Below are 13,346 nucleotides of genomic sequence, written 5' to 3'. Positions count from 1 at the left end.
CGAAAAGTAGATTAGCCTGAATAAAGAAGTTTAACCCTCTTTTATATTAGGACACCCTTGGTTGCTTAATAATTTAAGTAGGTTTTGAGGGGTATTTTGTAATTTTGGGGGAGAAAAGGGGTCAAACTGAAATTATAGTCAAATGGCCAGGATTTTTTGGACCAATGAAGGAATGGTAGAGATGGGCTTAAGGGTATAGGGTGGCCGCATGTGTACGAGCCAATAGGATTGGCCGAAACAAAATCATTTTAGTTGAAGGGGTAAACCAGTGTATTTTTGGGTAAAAATTGATAGATAGGTTTTTTGGGTATTTTGGATCAATTGATGGGGTTAGATTGGCCCAACTATACTTAGATTAGGTAGATTTGGAGGGGAATGGTTCAGTCAATGAAAAACCTTGAAATGGAATCTTTTTTAGATGAATGGATAGGCAACGGAATGTTAAGTTGGAATTTGGTGGGTTGGCATTTCAGGGTGTCTAGGGTCTAATGGCAGTGTTTGATGGGCTCAAGTATGTATGCTTAGGCCAAAGATAGAGCTCAGTATAGTTTCATAGGTATTTACTTGATTGAGGGGAGACTTATTTGAGGCTGGTATAAATAAAAGGTTAAAGAAGACAAGTAAAACTAAGAAGAAGAAAAAAGAGGTTTTGATTCCTAAGTGATGAAGGGGTTACTTAATCTGGTGTGTTGAAATAGAATCTTTCTAGTTTAACAGTTAAACATGTGAATTAAATTGTAAAGATTGACATATTAGGGTTTTTTTAGTCTCTAATCATAGTGGTGAAATCCAATTTTTCAATAAGACTTGGATGATGGAGGTTTACAAATGATAAGTTCTAATCAATGAGGTTTGCTAAAATAAAATCTTTTCTTGATGATGGGTTAAATGAAAGAATTTTGGGTGAAATTGGGTGGGTAGGTATTTTAAATGTCCTGAATCTGATGGAAGAGATGGATAATTGATCCGATATGTGCATCAAGAGATGTGTTTCAGATCAAGGTTTTAGTTTATGGTTCATCATTTAATTAGAAGGGTTAAAACTGTTTAAAGGTCAAATAGTAGAATTAGGTCATAAAACTTAAGGTATGAGAGTTTTTTGTGTCTCTAATCAGGGTGGTGAGGTGTGATTGGTTAAATGAGGTTTGGATGATTGAGATAGGGGGTGATCATGGGTCGGGTTGGGCTTAGCACTAATGACAAGGGCTTTAAGCTAGTCTCGGACCCGATCCGATCCGCATCTCGGGCCTAGTTTGCAAGCCCAAGCCTAGCCCTACATGGGCCCAAGCCAGGTTTATTGGCTTTCCGGTCCTAACGAGATAGGCCCATGACATCAAATAATTAAACTTAATTAATTTATTTTTTTTTTAAATTAAATAATTTATAAATATAATACATACAAAAAGACAACACAAACCAAAGTTAAATTGGCCTTGGTTGGGCTTTAGGCCTATGGTACAAAAAATAAGACATGAGCCTCATTTAATTGTTAAACCTGATTTAGCTTTTATAGATGAAGGCAAGGCCTTCATTCCCATTCTTGAGCGTGGGACTTGGAATAACACTAAATAGCTAGTGCAACTATTGAGTGTTTTCCTAAGTTCCATATTGCTTAAGAAATGAGAATGAAGGCTTTGCCTTCACCTATATAAGGCCTTGGTTAGGAAGACAATTCCATACTTGAGTTTACTCAAGTGTTGAGACATGCATTGACACATTTCAATTCATAAATATTTATTTATATATTAAAATGAAAGTTAAAACTTTTATATTTGCGGGTTGGGCTTGAAGTATTAGGCCCAATCTCAGCCCTAAATTTTTTGGGCTTGATACAGGCTCGGCCCATGCTCAAGCTGGGCTATATACAAAGATCTAGGCCCAACCCCGAAAATTTTTGAACTAGGCTAGGTCAAGTTTCTGGGCTGGGCCAAGAATGATTACCCCTACATGGAGATCTATAGTTGATAGTCTCTAATCTATGAGCTTTGCTGAAATAGAATCTTGGCTTCATAGTAAATCAAATAAGGAAATTTTGGCTTATGGCTTATTGATCAGAGGTGTAGATTGAAAGATTTAATTCAAATAAAAGTTTTAGTTTATGGCTTATCAATCAATGAGAATTCTTGAAATGGAATATTGCTTATTTAACATCAAATGAAGGAATTATGTCATGAAACTTTAGGTAGAGGGATTTTTGGGTCTCTAATCATGGTGATAAGGCCTAATTAATCGATTAAGGTTTGGATGATGGATAGCTAAGGCTTTATTTCTATAATTTTTTATATTTATTGAAATTTTTAATAATATATTTTTGCAATTTTATATATATGTTATGGGTTTTCATGTAATTTTTGAAGTTTAATTCACTTTGGACTGAATTGGGCCCAATTTGATCCATTTGCATTTCAATTAGACTAGATTGGATTTGGTTTGCATAGATTTGGACTGGATTACCTATGTTGGATTGGATTGGACCAAATCCAATCAAATTAACAGTCCTAGGTGTGTATTCATGACTATAATGTTACGATGAGCTGAGGAGAAGAAAAAAATAAATAAAAGAAAAAAAGGAAGGAGGACAGGAAGAGAAGGATGATTGCTAAGGAGGGAAGATTTTCTGGTTTGGATGGGTGAGTGATGAATCTACCGAATTGGTTTAGTTCGGCAATGAACAAGAGATGAAAAGATGATGGTGTGGTTGGAATTAGGGGTGTAAAGGGATCGAATTCGAATCGGATCAGACGATATCCAAATTCGAATCCGATTAAAAAATTTGATATCCAAATTCGATTCAATATCTGATGAATATTGAAAGCTAATATTCGAATATTCGATTCTATTCGAATTTGACTAATTAATTATTTTAGATAATTAATAAATATATAAAATAAATATTTTATTTATATAAAGTATAAAAATATATAAATTATTTATATAATTTAATTATTATATGTATAAATTATATAAAACATTTAAAAAATTTATATATTATATATAAGAATTAAATAATCGATCAAATTTGGATATTTATCGAATTGAATCAGGTCATATCCGATCCGATCGATTGAATATTTGAATTATCCGAATTCAATTTGATTATACTGAATCTCGGATTCAAAATCGGATTTTCAAATACCATTGACACCCCTAGTTGGAATAAGAGGGAGAAGAGGAGGATGGGGATATTGCCAAATAATGGGAGTTCGACAAGAAATTGGGGAAGAAGCCAGGTTAGTTGTTACCCTTTCGGATGCTCTTTTCTCACCGAAGTAAATGATGAACAGTGCCAAACAGTAGATTAGCTTGAATAAAGAAGTTTAACCGTATTTTGTAATTTTGGGGGAGAAAAAGGGTCAAACTGAAATTCTAGTCAAATGGCCAGGATTTTTTTGGACCAATGAGGGAATGGTAGAGATGGGCTTGAGGATATAGGTTGGTCACATGTGCACGGGGCAATAGGATTGACAGAAACAAAACCATTTTAGTTGAAGGGGTAAATCATTGTATTTTTGGGTAAAAAATTAATAGATAGGGTTTTGGGTATTTTGGATCAATTGGTGGAGTTAGACTGGCCCAACTATACTTAGATTAGGTAGATCTGGATGGGAATGGTTCAGTCAATAATAAGCTTTGAAATAGAATCTTTGTTAGGTGAATGGATTGACAATGGAATGTTAAGTTGGAATTTGGTGGATAGGCATTTTAGGGTGTCTAGGGTCCAATGGCAGTGTTTGATGGGCACAGGTAGGCTTAGATCATGGGAATCCAGGGTATGTATGTTTTGGCCAATGAGAGAGCTCAGAATAGTTTCATAGGTATTTACTAGATTGATGGGAGACTTATTTGAGGTTGGCATAAATAAAAGGTTAAAGAAGACATGAAAAACTAAGAAGAAAAAAGAGGTCTTGATTCCTAAGGATTGGAAGGAAGGGTGTGAGGATTGCATAGGGTAAGGGGTTCTTTTGGTGGCCGGTCTCTGCCTGATTGGCTTAGAAAGATGGGGGATAAGTTTTTCCAAAACTATGCCTTTCCTTTTGGGTTTTGCATATTGGAGGTTTTTGAGTTTATTGTTTTGATTTCGTATTAAATAATCGAAACTGAACTAGTATCTTGGTTTTTCAAAATATTCGAACCAAAATTAAATGGACCAGTTGGGTTCAGTTTTTTAGTTTTTTATGAGTATACTACATTCAAATTTTAGTATTAGGTGTCAAGTCGCTATCTTTATTATCTTCATCAGCAAAATTGTCTTGAAACACGTGGACTAGGAGACAAGAGTCTCCTATGTATCATTTTTTAGGCTTCGTGGGGCACAAAACGGGGATAGCCCATCCCTATTTCTTTAACTGGCCTGCGCCATGAGTTGATCATCATTTTACAATTCATTAATAACATTGGAACTAATAGATGGGTTCCAAATATGGAATAATCTAATGACCTGTACTATTTATTTTAAATTTTATTATTTAGATGGTCAGATTTTATAAAATACTACTAAGTGAAAATTTCATATTAGTATCCTATACTTTGGGTTTAGTGTCATTTTGGTTTCCGAACTTTAAAACTCCACAATTTAGTATTCAAGCTTTCAAAAAGTGTTAATCTAGTACCTGCCATTAATCAGTCCGTTAATCAGCCATTAAGTGTCATTTGAAAAGACACAAATGCCCTTTAATTGTCATCTAATTCTCTTTATCAATCATCTAAACATTGACAAAAAATAAACAGTCTCAAATCCTTGTCTCTTCTATTCAAGAAAGTTGGGGTTGTCTTAGTGGGCATTCTGGGGTTATGTCTCAGAAGAGACAAGGATTTGGGACCGTTCATTTTTTATTAACATTTGAATGATTGATAAAAAAGAATTAGATGACACTTGAAGGGTATTTATGTCTTTTCAAATGACACTTAACAGCTGATTAATGGCAAATACACTTTTTAAAAGTTTGGGTACTAAATTATAGCGTTATGTGGCACTAGACCCAAATTACAAATTACTAATCTGAAATTTTCCCTATTAATTAAATATTAGATGGTTAAGAGTGATCTGGTCATTTTGATTTCTACTCCATCCTCCAGGTAATTTCCTATCAAGTGGTTGTGCCCATCCTTTAATTTGTTTCAAACATTTCAATGCAAGAGCAAAAGATTAATGACTAAACGATATTAAATAATCCAATTATTCATGTTGGTAGTAAAATAATAATGTTATGTGCAGTCAACCTTTTTGAACATTTCTTATATTTAATTAGAAATTGGAAGTTTTGCAACTTCAAGGAAGCTGTCCTTAGAGGTCCTTCTCCGCAGCTAGCTAAGATCCATATAGAAGATTATTGCGTGGGTCATGTTCAAGCAATTAAACTAGAAATCCAATCTCACCAAATGACTGCAACTGAATAGTTTTTTATTAGACACTGAAAGAGATTTGAGGCATGCTTGACCCTACAGTGAGGAAGGCCTCATTTTAACAACAATCAACACAATAAAAATTTTATTGTGGACTGGTTCTGAAAGATCAATTTTAATGTCGTTTTCTCATAATAATCTAGAAATTAGGTGGTGCTGCTTTTCTTGGTGGTTGAGGAACCCTCCTCTAAGCAGATGGAATCCTTCCTTGGTTCTTTCTTATGGTGTCATGTCGTGGAACTTTTCCATGAAATTTCTGTAATATAAAAGATCGAGATCGATGTGAAGGAATTAATAATGGTGTGCCTAGCCCAAAACAAGTGAGGGGAAGCTTATCCAAAGAGTGATCTGAGTACTGAGAAAATTAATCATGGCGGAGATTTCAGTGGAGTTCTTGATTAATAAGGTAACTTCAATCATCCATAAAGAGGCTGCCTTGTTATCAGGAGTCCAGGATGAGTTCAACGCAATCAAGTTTGAATTAGAGACTCTGAGAACCTTAGCACGGGATGCAGATCAAAGGAGTGGGCTTGAGGAAGGAGTGAGAAGTTGGGTGGCTCAGGTCAGGGAAGCAGTTCATGAAGTGGAAGACATAATTGACGAATTCATGTATTGCATGCACAGCCAATCTAATGGTGGAAGATTCAAGCGTCTAGTCTTTAAACCCATGGATCTCTCCAAAATTATTATAGCAAAGCGTCAGACTGCAGCAAAATTACATGCAGTGATCACCAAAATGAGTGAGATTTCAGAGAGAAGCGAGCGCTACTGTATCAGAAGCATAGAAGGGACATGCCTTTATGATGCCCACGTGAAGCTGCAGCACCATGGAGACTCATCTCGCTCTGTGAAAGATGACGATGTGGTGGGAATTGAGAAAAACAAAAATCTGATACTGTCATGGCTTAAGGACAGAGAACTAGATCGTAAAGTGATTGTGGTAGTTGGAATGGGGGGTTTGGGGAAGACTACTTTGGTCGCCAAGGTTTTCAGCAGCCCAACAGCCAGAAGACATTTCGACTGCATCGCTTGGGTGACTGTCTCCAAGATTTATGTGATCGATGATATACTCAGGAGAATAGTAAAAGATCTTTTTAAGGGAAAGAAGGAACTGTTTCCTGCATACTTGAGCTCAATGGATTACAGACGGCTAGTGGACTTTCTGATCGACTTTCTGGAGCAGAAAAGGTACTTCATTGTCCTAGATGATGTTTGGACTCTTAATCTTTGGAAGGAAATATTTGATGCTTTCCCAAGTAGAAAACATGGAAGTAGAATCGTGATAACAACTCGGAAAATGGACATAGCTTCATCCTCATATGGAGTTAGAAGTCATGTTCTTCCTCTTCAGCCTCTAGATGACAAAGATTCATGGGCTCTCTTCTGTAAAATTGCATTCTCATGCTATCCCCACAGATTTTGTCCCCCACATCTTGAGCCCGTGGCCCCAGTACTTGTGGGAAAGTGTGGAGGCCTACCACTTGCAATCACATCTATGGCTGGCCTCATGTCCTTCAAGGGTTCCACAGAACCAGAATGGCTGAAAGTCCATGACAGCTTGGGTTGGGGGATTAACAACAATGGTTTGCTTGGAATTGACAGTATACTGTTTTACTGCTTCAGTAGCTTACCCTATGGCCTGAAGCTCTGTTTGTTGTATTGCTGTCTTTTTCCGGAGGATTATTTAATTCGAAGGAAGAGGATTATCAGGCTGTGGATAGCAGAGGGGTTTGTAAAAGAAACAGGAGGAAAGGCTATGGAGGAGGTAGCAGAAGCTTACCTTACAGAGCTCATTTCCAGGAACTTGCTTCAAGTTGCTTCCAGGAATTCATTTGGTATGGTGAAGGAATGTAGGTTGCATAATATTCTGCGCGATGTGCTCCTTTCCATAGCAGAAAGGGAGAATTTCTGTGTCATCTATGATGGAATAGAAGCAAGGGAAGTGGGTAGTGCTCGTCGCTTGTCCTTGCACAAGATTGATAGGCAAATTGAATCATGCACCACAACTGCCATGTCCAATCTTCGCTCTTTCTTTCTGTTTCCTGCTAAGAGGTCCTCTGCATCTCGTCTGAGTGGTTTGCAATTTGGGTTTAGACTATTAAGGGTTCTTGATCTGCAGGGAATCCCAATCGAGAGAATACCAGATGCAGTCGTTGATTTATTTAACTTGAGATACTTGAGCTTGAGGGAAACTATGGTTGCAGAGATACCCAGATCATTGGGAAGACTTCAGAACCTACAAACTCTGGATATTAGAGATACCAAGGTGACAGAGCTTCCAAATGAGTTAGTACAGTCACAGAGCTTGCGCCATTTGATTACTTATCGTCGCACGCTCAGTTGGGCAGCTTTTCGATATGTAGATGGCATGCGAGTTCCATCAGACATATGGAAGATGAAAGAGCTGCGAGTCCTGGAATGCGTTGAAGCAGAAGGTGACATGATCAAGCAACTTGGGAACATGACGCAGCTTACAAGGATTGGGCTAACAAAGTTGGCTGAGGATGATGGAAGAGATCTCTGCTCCTCACTACAGAGTCTGCAACTTCTTTACTACTTGTTTTTAATGGCAGAAAACGAGGATGAATCGCTTGAACTGGATTCCCTATGGACTCCTCCTCCCCTTCTCCGAGTGCTCATTCTGGTTGGAAAACTGAATAATATGCCACACTGGTTTCGTTCCCTGGATAACCTTACAAGCTTGTATCTTCACTGGTCACAACTAAGAGAAGATAATCTCCCTTACATCCATACCTTACCCAATTTGGGGTGTCTCACACTTGCTAATGCATTTAATGGGCACAGGCTGTTCTTTCATGCTGGAGGGTTCCTCAAGTTGAAGACACTACGCTTATGGAATTTATCGCAACTGCGTCTTATAAAGATAGAGAAAGGAGCAATGCCCAGTATCCAGGAGCTGGATCTACGGATTCTGAAGAAGCTGGAGAGGCTTCCCCAAGGTATTGAACACCTTATCAACCTGAAAATATTAACCCTGATGGATGTACACAAGAAAATTGTAGAAAGTTTGTATGATGACAATAGCATGGATCGTCCCAGTGTTCAACATGTTCCAGAGATCATTTACTATCATACAACAAAATCTGGATTGTTGAACTCTGAAAATCTATCATGATACTTCAAGGATGGTTACTCTAAAGCAAATTAATGTAAAATCTCAGATTTTGATTTCAGTGGCTTTGACTATTCAATGCTATATCTCTGATTAAGATTTGTTTACTTGTATAGATTTTACCCTTCTTTCTTTTTTCCTTGTGTGTTTTAGCCCCACTCATCAATCATGTATATGTGAATGCAATGAAAGATTGTTCTAATTTCTATTGAGTTTAACTTTATATCCAGAATCAACCTTGTTCACTTTGGTAAAATCTTTCTATGGCAGAGTTTCTAATTTTCTATTGAGAAATAAGCCATCTTGAGTACATAAATATTTTTAGTACTGTATAAATAAGTGATTGCAGAAAACTCACAATGAGGTTGAGGAGAAAATGAATGAATAATGCAGGAGACAATTGGAGTAGAGCAAGATCCAAGATATAATAGGAATTAACCACTGTAAGGAATCAACTAGGGAGATAAGAGCAAGATACAAGCAGAACTCCTTCAAAAGCAAAAAACTCAAATTCATCCAACCAAAATTTGGATATGCCCTGACTTGTAGGACTTGGTGGTTTGTATAAATTTGCTTGAAACAACCTCACTTTTTTTTTTTTCTTGAAGGACAGATTTTGTGGCGGGAATGGATTTTGGGATTCTAGAACCTGTACGGGTATTGGTAGGGTATGATATTAGGCTAAACCCAACCCTCCAGACACGTATATTATTGGAAAGCATATGAATTTTATGTATTAGGATTTGAATTTAATAATATTTTGAATTTTATGTGAAGAATAATTGATAGTTTATGTGTTTTTTACATGTCTTAATCAAATAATTGGAAATTTTGTTGTTTGCTCATGTTGTTTTACATAATTATTGCTTATATATAATAACAAAATTAAAATAATAGGAAATTAGAAGCAGGTTCTAAATCCAACCCACTCTACCCTTGAATGCAGGGAGGGTAGAGTCAAGGAGGGTGTTACGTTTTTATATGCGGAAAAGGTTTGGATTTTCAAAATCCAACCTGCTATGGATTTTGGAGCGGGTGAGGGTAGAAAGGTTTAGGGAGGTTGGTAAGATCTAGAATTTATAAAACACTCCCTAACCTGCTCTGTTTGTCATCACTAGCAGGGTTGAATAATTTATCAAGAAACTATTTTTATTTTATTAATTATTGAAAGCTAAGGAAAGGAAAATTCCATTCAACAATAATCAAGTTAATGCACCACTTTTCCTTTTTGAGATAGAACATAGTTCGACATACTTGTTAGGAAAAGGTATGAGCAAAGTCTGGATCCGCTGCAGACTTGCAGTCTTAAAGCAGTGAACTCTGCTGTAGATCCAATAACTAAATGCCCTCATTCTTTACACGTGGTGTTCTTCCTATGTGTGACAATTAACAGAATATAGAAAATATTTCTTTCATTATTTATCAAACTTCACATTCCTCCCTCTCTCTTTCTTAACCTTTCTTTCTTCCCCAAACCCTCATCTACATGTTTTATTACAAGACTTTTGAGAGCTTATATGCAGTTCCTTGTTCTCTTTTACCCCCGATCTGATTTCAGCTATAGATGTAATCTGAAAGTATAAGGCGCTATTTGGGTAGACTTCTACTTTTGTACTTTTAACAGTATTAAAGTATAAAGTACAAAAAATGTTTTTACTTTCATGTTTTTGTTTTGAAAACCGTTTGGGTAAAAAAAATTTATAAAGTACGCATTCAGGAACAAAAGAACCATTTCCTGTTTGATAAAAGCACGTTTGTCTATGCTTCTGGTGATGGTTTCCGGTGGTTTAGTAGCTGAGACCAGTGACGGTGGTGTAACTCTATAGCGGCGAACGGAGGTAAAGCTGAGAGTTGTATTGGAGAGTGGTCATGTTTTCATTCGCATGAAAATGAAAGTACTATTTTGCCAAAAACACGAAATATAAAAGTCGACTTCATGCTTTTGAGAGTTTTTATATTTTTAAAAAGTATAAAAACAAAAACACAATACAAACACTATATCGTACATTTATACTTTCAACGGTACGAAAATACTTTATAGAAGTCTATCCAAACAGGGCCTAGTCAGCCCCCTGCTTTGAGAAACTAAAATGGTGTTAAAAGCCATGCGATACTTCTGATGTATCGTCAGTTTGTCCTCCAAGCTTTTCATACCAATAACAGATTCGATGTCTTTTCATACTACGAACAAATTCGATAGTCCTCTTATGTATCTCCAATGAGACTGAACATATATACAAGATTGTGTGCCAAGCACGTACAAATATTGAGGAAGGACTCGGCAGTCTTGATCTCCTTATGAACACCATCCTCCTAGATTTCACTCCGGCCACCTGTGTAAAGAACAAGTGGTATTAGTTATTGGTGTACAGCAGAGTCCACTACTTTGAGACCACAGCAGATCTGGATTCGTATGAGCAGCACCATTTCCTTTATGTGGAATTAATGCAATTGATCATAATGTGGGTGAATTCATCTTAAAGAGTCTTACCATTTTTAATAGTATCACGAATTCACAAAAGAGGACTACAATTGTACTCGAATAGGACCTTTACCATTGATTGAGAAACATCATCAAAACATGAACCAAAGATCCCAAGTGAGAACACAAAGTTTGGCCTTGGATATGGGGAGAATTGAATTCTCTCACCTTGCCTATTGATGATGTGCGATTTGGTTGCTCCCTGCTGGAGGATAGTTCGGGCATCGGACCAATTATGTGATCGGGTTGAGCTACAAAACAAGGTAGTTAGAGTATTTGGAGTGCTTTACCTGGTGTGGGCACTCTGATGCTTAAGTTAGCGATGGAGATTTTGAGAAAGCTGATAGTTTGAAAGTAAGAGAATGCGAGAGCTAAATTGCGCATACCTTGTGAGGTTGGAGGTGAGGCATTTATACAAGCAAGTTGCCGTGGGCCTCATGTTACATGTCCGAGATCATTGACCCATCTAGTTTGGAGTTGGTTTCACACTCGAAGATGGACTTGAGTAAGCTGATAAGGCTTATCCAGGTTTGTCCAATTCGGGCAGCGAGAAGATAAAAGTTGTTGACGTATGTCGTGTTCTCAAGGAGATCGAAGACAACTAGCTTGCTTCTAGGAGGCTATGTGGCACCTCGGCAGGTCGGTGGATGTAGTTGAGCTACTCAGACCTTGGTCTAACTGGATGACCCGAGGTGTCCCGATGTGACTGGATTGATGAGGTGTTTGAAGCCGCTGAAGTGTCACCACGTTATTATGTCGCTCCACGTGTCATCTCATCATTAGACAGGCCAAATTATCCTTCACCAATTGCCCCCCACTCCCAAACCCGACATAGTCAACTCGAGGCGGGAGTATTATTGAGATGAATGGATTTGGCCCAGTCTTCAGTTCAGTTGTGGTTCAACCAATGGTTCAAACCTGATCGACTCACTAGACCTTAGGGGCGAGGTCACGTCTCGGGCACGCACGGATGTCACGCGAACATTAATCTCTACAGATGTCAAAAATGCACTCAACTATTTTTGCCTCGAAATTCGAACAAGCACACCCCTAGGAGTCGTTGGATCTGTTCGATCTGGACCGTCCGTGCTTTGCTAAGGCGGCTTTAAATAGGGCCCTTGGGGACCCATTTCCTTCATCCCTTTTTTTCCTCTGGTGCATTTTGAGGTCGTAGAGCACATTGTCATCGGTGTCTTCTATCAGGTCAGTGAGATTAGTCATTTCTTCCCTTAGGTGAGTCGTCTGCCTTTGCTTTCATTCCTTGTTCTTTTCAATTATGCCGAGTGGTGAGTCTGGTGAGGAGGGAGTACAATTCGGTCAGGCCGAGGAGGGGTCCTCAATCCAAGACTGACGAGGTTCCCATAAAGGGGCTTCGTCTTCCCATCGACCACCTAGGGCTAGAGTGCCAGACCACTTCGGTCCTACTGAACTGTCTGCCGAAAAGATCCACGGCCTCGCGGCTCGGTATAGGTTCCTTGACCACCTCGATTACTCCTTTCCTATTAGAGATTTCCCTTGGAAGCATGAAGAGAATGAGGTCACCATCTTTGAGGAGGCTCTGAAGGTAGGTCTCTGGTTTCCACTCCACCCTTTTATTCCCAAGGTCCTGAATTACTATAACATCAGCCTCAATCAGTTGCATCTGAACTCCATCTGTACCTTGGTCGGTACAATTTCTCTTTGGTTCCATATCGACTTTCCCTTAGACATTAAAACCTATGCAAGCCTCTGCCAAATAAAGCAAAACCCTACTAGCACCCCGGTCAAGGTTAGTTATTACTAGTCTTACTGGCCCTAGTACAAGCTTCTTCATGGCTTTCCCTCTAAAGTCCTTGCCTAGAACACTAAGTACTTCTTCCTCACGTTGTCTAGTGGGTGGCCCTTCCCAACACACTGGAGAGAAGGAGTGAAATACATCAAGGAGGAACTAAACGAGCAAGTGCAGGCCAGAGTGCGGAACTTGGTGGACTGCCAACTGATGCTAAGCGACTTCTTGGCTGAGGAGAAGATAATCCAAGTCGGGCTGAATCCTCCGGGTAGGTCGTCATTACAGGTTCAAGTGTTTGCTTTCTTTACTTCATTTTAATTTGACTAACTCTTGGGCTTCTTGTGTAGGAGACATGTCAAGCATTCTGACTTCAAGGTTTCTTCAAAGCATGAGGAAGAGGAAGAAGAGAAAGGTGTCACACAAGGATGCTCCTTGGGCATCATCTCCTAAGCTCGTTGCATCGATTGCTGCCGAGGCAGTCCCAGTTGTCGACCTGGTGGGGGAAGATCAAGTGGAGAGGCCCTCACTAGAGATCGAGGTGGCCCAAACGTTCGAGCGCA

The 13,346-nt window shown here is 38.5% G+C and overlaps 1 protein-coding gene and 1 pseudogene across 2 annotated transcripts in view; one reads left to right on the top strand and one right to left on the bottom strand.

Moving 5' to 3' along the window:
- The first annotated feature begins 5,631 nt into the window (after positions 1-5,631).
- LOC104610114 (disease resistance protein RPM1 pseudogene) lies at positions 5,632-8,759 on the top strand (annotated as a pseudogene). Its single transcript, XR_016085197.1, has one exon. The product of XR_016085197.1 is annotated as a disease resistance protein RPM1 pseudogene (transcript).
- Positions 8,760-10,437: 1,678 nt separating this feature from the next.
- Positions 10,438-13,346, bottom strand: part of LOC104610113 (protein transport protein SEC24 A-like) — a 64,132-nt gene continuing 61,223 nt past the window's right edge. Inside the window, exon 14 of the mRNA XM_010276592.3 lies at positions 10,438-10,869. The gene's annotated coding sequence lies outside the window, so the exon portion shown is untranslated. The remainder of the gene's footprint in view (positions 10,870-13,346) is intronic.

Source organism: Nelumbo nucifera, chromosome 4, assembly GCF_055504915.1.
Source record: "Nelumbo nucifera cultivar China Antique chromosome 4, China Antique-T2T, whole genome shotgun sequence".
Taxonomy (NCBI): domain Eukaryota; kingdom Viridiplantae; phylum Streptophyta; class Magnoliopsida; order Proteales; family Nelumbonaceae; genus Nelumbo; species Nelumbo nucifera.
The sequence above is the reverse complement of the archived record's forward strand: the minus strand, read 5'-3'. Positions and strand labels throughout refer to the sequence as shown.